A 9,680-nucleotide genomic window follows, 5' to 3' on the forward strand; every position below is an offset into this window, starting at 1 on the left:
GTATATAAGGAGGGCGTTTAAGGATTCGTTATTTTGGTATACTCCCCTACAGAAAAAATTATGGATTTGCAATTTGTTGGATATTTTGGATTATTGCTTATTATCTGTCTAAAACGGCTGATACGCATCGATAAATATATTAAAGATTGAGAACAACTTCCACTGCTCCACATGAGATGGTGAGCAATTTAGAGAAATCTCTCTCTTTTCTAGTGATTACACTATGATAGTCTTCTTGGACAGCGATTGGGTATTAACCACACTATAATTTCCGGGATATAGATTTTAGGTATTGGTCTTTTTTAATATTGTCAAGAGAGGAACTCATCGAGACTTTATTCTCTTTCAGTTTAAATGGAATTTGGATCTGACTCCAGTCGTATATAACTGTACAGTTACGGCTGTAAAGACTATCGATTTGAGTCGCTTTATGTATTTACTCTATTCGATTTTCGGTTTTGTTGCTATTTTTTCGCATACATTAGAGCCGCCACAAATGTTTTCTATTTTACTTTAGCACTACACATCAGTTTCCAGTTTAGAGTAACTTCGGGTATTGTGGACCTAATTTGTGCGTCTAATGTGGACCAGTGTATTTTTTCAGAAACTATTGAAGGTATGATAAAACTGATTTGTCGTACATTTTACAATTTGTTTGAAACGACAATTGCACATTTGCTTTCATGAGTAATTGATATGTTGGCTATTTATTCTTGTATTGAAATTAATGCGCGTGCTCAACATTTTTTTCGGCTCAAGTAAGAAACAAAATTTGGTACAGTTACTTTGTAGAATTTAATGTTTGGTTGTTTTATATAGTTAAAGTGGACACGTAGTTTTGCATATATTTGGTAAGAATTTAAGCACATTTAGATTATTAGGTAAAAATATTTTTTTACCACTGTAACCCAAGTTCGTTTAATGTGGACCACTTAAATTACTTGATTATGTACTACTGGTCCATATTACCCGACAATAACTATGTACTTTGTAAGCAATATATCTAAGCCAAGAACGCGACTTTTTAGTTTGTATTAATAAAAATATATTGAAATTAAATTTTTTAATCATTCATGATTAGCTGGTTCATGAATTTTATGTATTAAATACTAGTCCACATTGCCCTCATATAGTGGTCCATATTACCCTCCAATTTTTTTAATGCTGGTTTTTGGGTTCCTTACAATATTTTCACATAATTTTTTTATCCTTTGACGGAAAAAATTTTCAACTGCAAAAACAATTAGGGAATATATTAGCTAATATATTGCTTCACAACTTTTTTAATATCCATATATATTGTGGCCTAAATTTAGAAGAAACAAAACGGTAGTCCACATTACCCGAAGTTACTCTACACTGTGAACATGCAGCTCGCTATCAATTTAGCGACTCCAAGTATTTCCATGATTTTCTAATTCATCTGTTCAAATACGATGGGAGACATGAACTTACCAAACATCCAATTAAAACGAAAATTGTGGTATTCGAGGATAGCAGACTTTCGACTCACATTATTATATGTATATATTTAGTCCTTTAATTCCTCATGATACATATTGCCGTCAGAAATGTTTTCTATTTGAATTTACTAATTATACATCAGTTTAATCTCATTGTTTTCAAGCTCTTTCTTAACCAGGCTCTTTCTCAATATCGCGCCTCTCAGTATTTGCAGATCATTCAGGTCTCCTTGAGCCTTGAGGTTTTCTCGTTGTGTGTCTTAACCAACCAAATCTGAGCTATCGCTCGTTCTCAGTTTGGCGTCTCCATGTAAAGGGGCATTCATTAAGTCCTTAGTATATTTAAATCTAAATAAAATAAAGTGTGTGTGATATACATATCATTAAATTTATTTATTCGTTTAATAGGCCTATCGATGCCATAATGTATGGAGTATAACATCATGCAAATGTCCGTTGCGGTTTGTCTAGGTGGCGCATGTCCAATTTTTCATGATTCTGGCACATAAATTAGGTTGAATTTAACAAATGTCATGGGTTATGTTGGCTTTGAGGGCACCTTCATGCGAGTTGCCCCTGCCTCAAGTATCTCGTGCAGAATATCCAAAGTGAAGTGAGCTTTGAGGTAGGTATAACCACCCTGTTGAAACCACATGTCGTTGGTGTCCATATCATCCAATTCAGGTCAAAAGAAATTGGTAATCATCGACCTATAGCGCTCGTCGTTGACGTTGATGGTCTGACCAACGTTCTTCTCAAAAAAATATGAACCGGCATCATCGGTCCATATTTCACACCAAGCAGTGACTTTATCGGGATGCATTGGACGCTCTTGCTTCTCATGTGGATGGATATCGTATCACCGTAAATTTGAAGAAATAAGCGAACAGAACACCCATTTTGATAAAACAATTTTATCATTTGCACGTGTTATTGAACGCTAAATATATATGTCCATGCTGATTTGGCATAACAAACAGTATGGTCGCTATCAACAGTCAGTATGCAGGTCATTGTAGAATTGGGGCTACATTCATTTCAGGAGATATTCACATCGTTTTTATACCCTTCAGCTTCGTGAGAAGGGTATATATAAGTTTGTCATTCCGTTTGTAATTTCTACATTTTTCATTTCCGACCCTATAAAATATATATATTCTGGATCCTTATAGATAGCGGAGTCGATTAAGCCATGTCCGTCTGTCTGTCTGTCTGTCTGTCTGTCTGTCTGTCTGTCTGTCTGTCTGTCTGTCTGTCTGTCTGTCTGTCTGTCTGTCTGTCTGTCTGTCTGTCTGTCTGTCTGTCTGTCTGTCTGTCTGTCTGTCTGTCTGTCTGTCTGTCTGTCTGTCTGTCTGTCTGTCTGTCTGTCTGTCTGTCTGTCTGTCTGTCTGTCTGTCTGTCTGTCTGTCTGTCTGTCTGTCTGTCTGTCTGTCTGTCTGTCTGTCTGTCTGTCTGTCTGTCTGTCTGTCTGTCTGTCTGTCTGTCTGTCTGTCTGTCTGTCTGTCTGTCTGTCTGTCTGTCTGTCTGTCTGTCTGTCTGTCTGTCTGTCTGTCTGTCTGTCTGTCTGTCTGTCTGTCCGTCCGTCTGTCTGTCTGTCTGTTGAAATCAGTTTTCTGAAGACCCCAGATATCTTCGGGATCCAAATCTTCAATAATTCTGTCAGACATGCTTTCGAGAATTTTGCTATTTAAAATCAGCAAAATCGGTCCACAAATGGCTGAGATATGAGGAAAAAACCAAGACAACCTCGATTTTTGACCAATTTTTGACCTATATCTGGATTACTAAGACATTAATATAGACAATATGGATATCTAATGATAGATATTTCAAAGACATTTGCAACGACGTATATAAGACCATATTAAGTTGGACCTACAATGGGTCAAAATCGGGAAAAAAAAATTTTTAACCCGAATTTTTTTTTTCAAAAAAAAAATTTTTAAAAACCGAAAAAAAATTTTTAAAATTTAAAAAAAAAAAATTTTAAATTTAAAAAAAAAAATTAAAATTTAAAAAATTTAAAATAAATTTTTTTCCAAAAAATGAAAAAAACAACTAAAAAAAAATTAAATTTTGTTTACCTAAAAATATTTAAAATTTTGAAGTATAATTTGGTGAAGGGTATATAAGATTCGGCACAGCCGAATATAGCACTCTTACTTGTTCCTATTAAAAACATTAACTTTTGTGTGAGTTGAGATATATTTTGATCAAGAGAATCTATTAAAAGTTCCATGAGCTAGCTTTGCCTTGAGAGCAAATCTTCTTTGCTGGCTCATTTTTGAAACAATATTCCCCATGTAACAGAAGATTTCAGCGTCGTAAATGGAATGCGCGAAAGCTGAAGTGCTAATGAGTTTAATTGATGTTAATTTTTAAACCTTCTTTAGCTGGAAGGTAACCAAGTATTTGCTTCTCTTGCAGCTATATTGGATTGCATTCTAGAGAAGTGGTAGAATTGGAGACAGACATTATCTACATAAACATTATCGTTTAACCTATCATGAATAAGCTTTACCTTGCATGTTAAACAATAATATAAACGAACTCCTTTCACATTCAATTTATGGATATGCTTGATTATACCTTATGTACTCCTTATTAGTATTAATAGTAACTTCATGACCTCCTTTGTTTCTTAGGGATTCCCAGATCGCGTTGTGTTGATGTCAACAAACACTAAAAATAGAGGTGATCATTATACAACTGACTGTTTCACAAGCTATTGATGTCATCAAAATATTACTCTCTCTCGTCTTAGCTCTGGTTCGATAATGCTCGCGATGCAATTGTACTGGGGGGTTTTTGTGTAATTCGATTCGAAACGAAACACTTCCGTAATACAATGTATAAAGCATTTAGAGTATGATTTTGTTAACGCTTTAAAGGTGATATTTTCCTTCAAAGATTTAAGTAATAATGAAGTTTTTTGCAGTGTTTCCGGTCATTAGATGTTTAATTGCTATTGTTGTTTCTTTTGCTAATTGTATTTAGGTGCCTATATAGTTTCTTACTTGGTTTATATGATGAATTGACATATTGTTTTATATTTTTTAGGTTTGACCGAATTCTTCCACAACTTCATATGTTGATTTTTGGAATAGATCAATGCCATGATCTGCCTTCATATTATGGTTGCTTTATCTATATCGTAATACCTTACAGGTCTTCGCATCAGCTATTTATGCATCTCTGGGTAAATTATCAGCTCACTTATATTTATCATATCTTAAACTTTGCTTAACTGGTACGTTTTTCTCTTGATAGTTATATTGCTATTCTTGTTTGTATTGCAGGGTCTAAGCAACATTTATTTTGGGATTGGATAGTATTCTGAATTTTATTATTTCTTCATTTTTTACCATACAGAGATCTATCTTACCGACAAAATTAAATGTCTTGTTATCATTCTATTCAGAAAGTTGAGCCTCAAACTGAATGCCACGGAACAGTGCTATTAAAAAGGTTCTACAATCATTCACTGATTCTGCATCGAAATTTTTCTTCTGTATGGGATTATAATTTGGTGACCTGCTCTGGAAATATGATACAGAGAATGAGCTCGATAATGGAATAGTACATCGCAATGAAGTGGAAATACCTACTGTCACAGTAAAAAGAGGGAAGAAGGTGATAAAGATTCCTGCAATTCTTCATTCGTACTTCGCAATAGAGTGAAAAATACTGCTGTCAGAATGGAAAACAGGTCATAACGGCACTGACACTATAAGGTACATTAATATACTTTGAATATTTTTAATATAGCCATCCAAACAGTCGCCTTTGTTGAAAATTATGTTCCTAGATTTTACTTAACGTAGCATGATTGAGTGGCAATATGATGTAGTAAATGTTGTATAAAAATCATTTACATATACACATATTTAATGTATTCATTAAGATGAGTCTACAAAACATATAGTATGTGGAAAATAGCTTGTGTATGAGCATATTTAAGTTTATTTACTCATAAAATATGTAGGCGTATATGAGGGCTATTTAATCCCTTAAGGAATTTATTAATAAATAATTTATTTGCAACCCAAAAAGAAAAATAAACACACAAAAATAACACAGTTTGTTATAAGAAGCATGTCTTCTCGTTTTGCTGCTTTTGTGAAAATGAATAAATTAGTTTATTTGTCAGAAATTCAGAAAGATTGTTAACAGTTTACGTTGGAGATTTTATTAATTGTCGTTGGAATGTTTAAGGGTTTATGTTTTTTTTGGGATACAGAATATTTATTACAAGCTGTAAAATGTTTGAGATATTGTAAATTAGGTTTGATTTTTTATTTTACCTAATATAAGTATTATATTTCTCCAACAATCTAAAGAACATATTTTATATATATTATAAGCATAACACTTCTTCTACTGACACATAAAATATTACTCCAATGTATATCTGCTTAGTTAGCTGTTAGTCTCAAGGAGTCAGGGGGCCGAAGCATGGCTGTAGTGATAATAACACCATCCAACTAAGTACTTGAGTTTTTTACTTTATTTTACTGCCATCGGATGTGTGGCTGTGCTAGGTGGCGGATTGGGGGCCTGTCTGCATCCATATGAAAGATCGACCAATGCCTCTCGATGTTTGTAACTTATCAAATCTAGAGTAGTTAAATACTGTATTTAACGCTCAGCCCCAGGAGTTCCTAGAACTTGCAGAGTAGCCAAACTCACTACAAAGAGAAGAAAACTCTCTAACATCCAATTGAGGAAAGCAGCAAAACTGAAACAGAGAGCAGTTCAAAAAAATTAACCACCACATTCATCTCAAATGAGAAGGGGGAAGAGGGTTTGGTTTATTTGTGTTTGAACAAACCAAGAAGAAAAGCTTCTCGCACTTTATAGAGAATGTCAGTTCTGGCATTTTTAGCTTCCCAAAGATAGCTTTTCGAAGAATCAAACGGTTAAGAAGAACTTGTCGAAGGCATCAATCCCAAGAAAGCGATGGCGTCGGTGAAACCTTCAACTATTATATAGGCTGGGACCACGTATGGAAAATACCAAAACCTTCCCAAGACGAAACTGGAAGAACTGTACAGTCGGAAGAACGACCAATTGCCTTTGGGGATTCAGTTTTCGCGACAGGTCTGGTTTTTAATTATTCGGGCAAATCGAGCTTACACTGTACATGTAATACATTTGAAACCCAACAAAATATTATTTGAAAGTATTTCTGTTAAGTTAGCTATTGGTACAAAGGAGTCAGGGTGACCGAAGCACGACTGTAGCTTTAATAACAGTATCCTACTATATATAGGAGAGTGATGTTTTTTACTACATTTTATTCCCAACAGATGCGTCCACAGGTGGCGGTTAGGGTTTATGACTTCATTCAGGTGAGTGAACGAAAAATGCCTCTCAGTGCATGTATCTTTAGTTCATAGAACTCGCATATGTTAGCATGGCCAAACTCACCCCAAAGAAAAGGAAACTCTATAGCATCCAATTGGGGAAATTTGCAAAACTGAAACAAAGAGCAGTTCAAAAAAAATTAAGCACCACATTCATCTCCAATGAGAATGGGTAGACGGTTTATTCTCCAGGTTTATTCTCCATTGGTTTATTCTCCATTGTTGAACAAACCAAGAAGCTTCTCGCACTTTATACGGATTGTCAGTTCTGGCAACTCCAGCTCACGAAAGATAACTTAAGAAAGCGATGGCGTCGATGAAACGATCAACTTTTAAATATGCTGGGGTCACGTATGAAAAATTCCAAAACTTTCCCAAGGCTTAATGATGAACTGGAGGAATGGACAATAAACGAAACATGAAGAACTGTACAGTCGGTAGAACGACCAATAGCCTTTGGGGAAACCCAGAATTAAAGTGAGTAAAGGAGATTCTGAACCAGAATCTGTGCAACGGTCCTCCATTTAGTTGAATGAGAAATTATATTGAGGTAATTGTTAAAAACCTCGTCTATGAATTTTAGGCTTATAAAAATGTTGAAGAACACTTGGACCATATTAACTTTATACACTAGTAAACCTCTCCTAATGCTCGTAACATCAAAAATTAGATATCTACGGTATAAAATAGCCAGCAGATATATTTCCAAATTCAAATCTATATCTACGGGTTAAAATTATCAAATGTTTTTACTCCATAAGTAACTAGACACTGATAAATATCTATTTGTTGAAATTACGGGCATAAATCTAACCGAAGTATAGATATTTCAATTTCGTACCAAAGAGATGGATTGTTTTGCTCTGCTCTGAATTTTATGATACAAAATAGAGATCACTTGGCTGCTAATTCTATCCTCACAACTCTTCGGAAAATTGATCTGATGATCTAGGCTTGTATCGTTTTTCTGATAGAAATCAACGATGTTGATGCAATTGCAAAGCGAAGCCGGAACATTGATTTGGATATGATAAATATCCTAATGTTTGATTATCCTGATTAAGCACCATCGTGTCTATTTATATTGTTTCCCCTTGCTTACGTTTTGTTTTTTAAATATTGGAGTGAAGATTAAGATTTCATCTTGTGTTAATTCCTAATGATATGGGCTATTTTAGAGATGTCTCTTTTTCGGACATTAACAATGGCATCTGATGTTTTACTGGAGAGCTGGGTTGTTCAAAAAATACTCCAAATCATCACATACACGAGAGTTGTTTTGGTTTTCACATACCTATATATTTTTAATAATACATTCTTACCACTTAGGTTTTTGCAACTGAGTTAGGTCTTTGACAGTAGAGTTTATGATCTATTGAATGCGTATTAATCTATATTCCGAACACTATGCCTCACAATTCCTCAATGTTGTATTTTTTTACTAAATTTGAGATTTGATTGATAAAAATTTGATTTATTAAAAACAATTTATAATAAAACCTAATAGTTTGTTTATATAGTGCCTATATATCTGCACGTATTTTTGTTTCTAAATAAGACCTTACGTAAAAACAACTATACATAACAAATTTCAACAGTTTATGTCAACTTTTAACCACATTTATAGCATTTTAGGTATTTTCTTAGAATTTCCAAGAAAACAACTAAAAACCGAACACAAAAATTAACGTTTTTGTTTATTTTCAGTGCGTGATCTCTGGCACTTATTACACAAAACTAAATTTCAACTATGTACAAGATTCTTAAGAATCTTTTTATAACATACCCGCCAAATATTTAAAATGTTCGTACTAAAAACGAAAGAGCGTTTTTTTTATTGTTTGGCTATAGTTCGAACAAATATCAAAGTTAAGTTTGAAAATACCAAAGACAGAGATTTGGAAAGGGTACAAGAGATGTATAAGGAAGTTAAAGGAAGATATAAAACGAAGTGTAGATAGGCTACACATAAGTAATTGATTGATAGCATTATAGTCTACAAAATGGATAAAACTGTAATGTTAAATAATTCCAAGTTCATTGCATTTTCTGAATTTGGAAGGAAACGTAAAGACACTATAAATACAAATAATTCTGAAATGTTATGAATTTATTAGAGAAGATTCCTGTTATCTTGGCTCAGAAATAACGATGACTGTATGAAGACGAGTGTGCATAAAACCAAGAAATATTGAAAATACTTTACGGTGTAACTGGCCAAGCAACACTTCCAAATTAAATATGTAACATTCTTTAACAAGCACTAATTAAAATGAGTTGTTTTACAACCACTCTCATTAAAGAAAAATGTTGCCTTTTACAACTCGCAAATTTTTAAAAGATATAAAGACTTTACCAAGTTTTTACTTGATAGTTAACAAAAAATAATTATGTATTCCCCGTGTGTTACAAACTTAATGACAAATTTAGTACACTATACAATCAAGCCATAAAAGGAGACTGACTATAAAAACCCAAACGGAAAACACCATCATCATCAACAGCAGCAGCAGCAATAGCAACAACAATAAGAACAGCAAAACTAACAATATCGTTTTAGATGCATCAGTGTTTGATTTCGCGTGAAATTCACTCACGACTTGTAATTATTTAATTTAATTGTTCTGTTGTGTGTTCTAAAATGTTTAGCAACATATAATAAAAGTGCACACAAAAAAAAATACCGGCGGACAGACAGCCATACAATCAAGAAACAATACAAACTAAAGCATTGAATATTTTTATTTTATTTAAGCTGTTTTTTTTTTGCTTCATTCCCTACTAGTAAAGAGGAGAGGTATATTGATTTTGTCATGCTGTAAGTAACACATTGAATGGTTAAATTGTATTA

This window comes from Calliphora vicina, chromosome 2 (genome assembly GCF_958450345.1).
Source record: "Calliphora vicina chromosome 2, idCalVici1.1, whole genome shotgun sequence".
NCBI classification, from domain to species: domain Eukaryota; kingdom Metazoa; phylum Arthropoda; class Insecta; order Diptera; family Calliphoridae; genus Calliphora; species Calliphora vicina.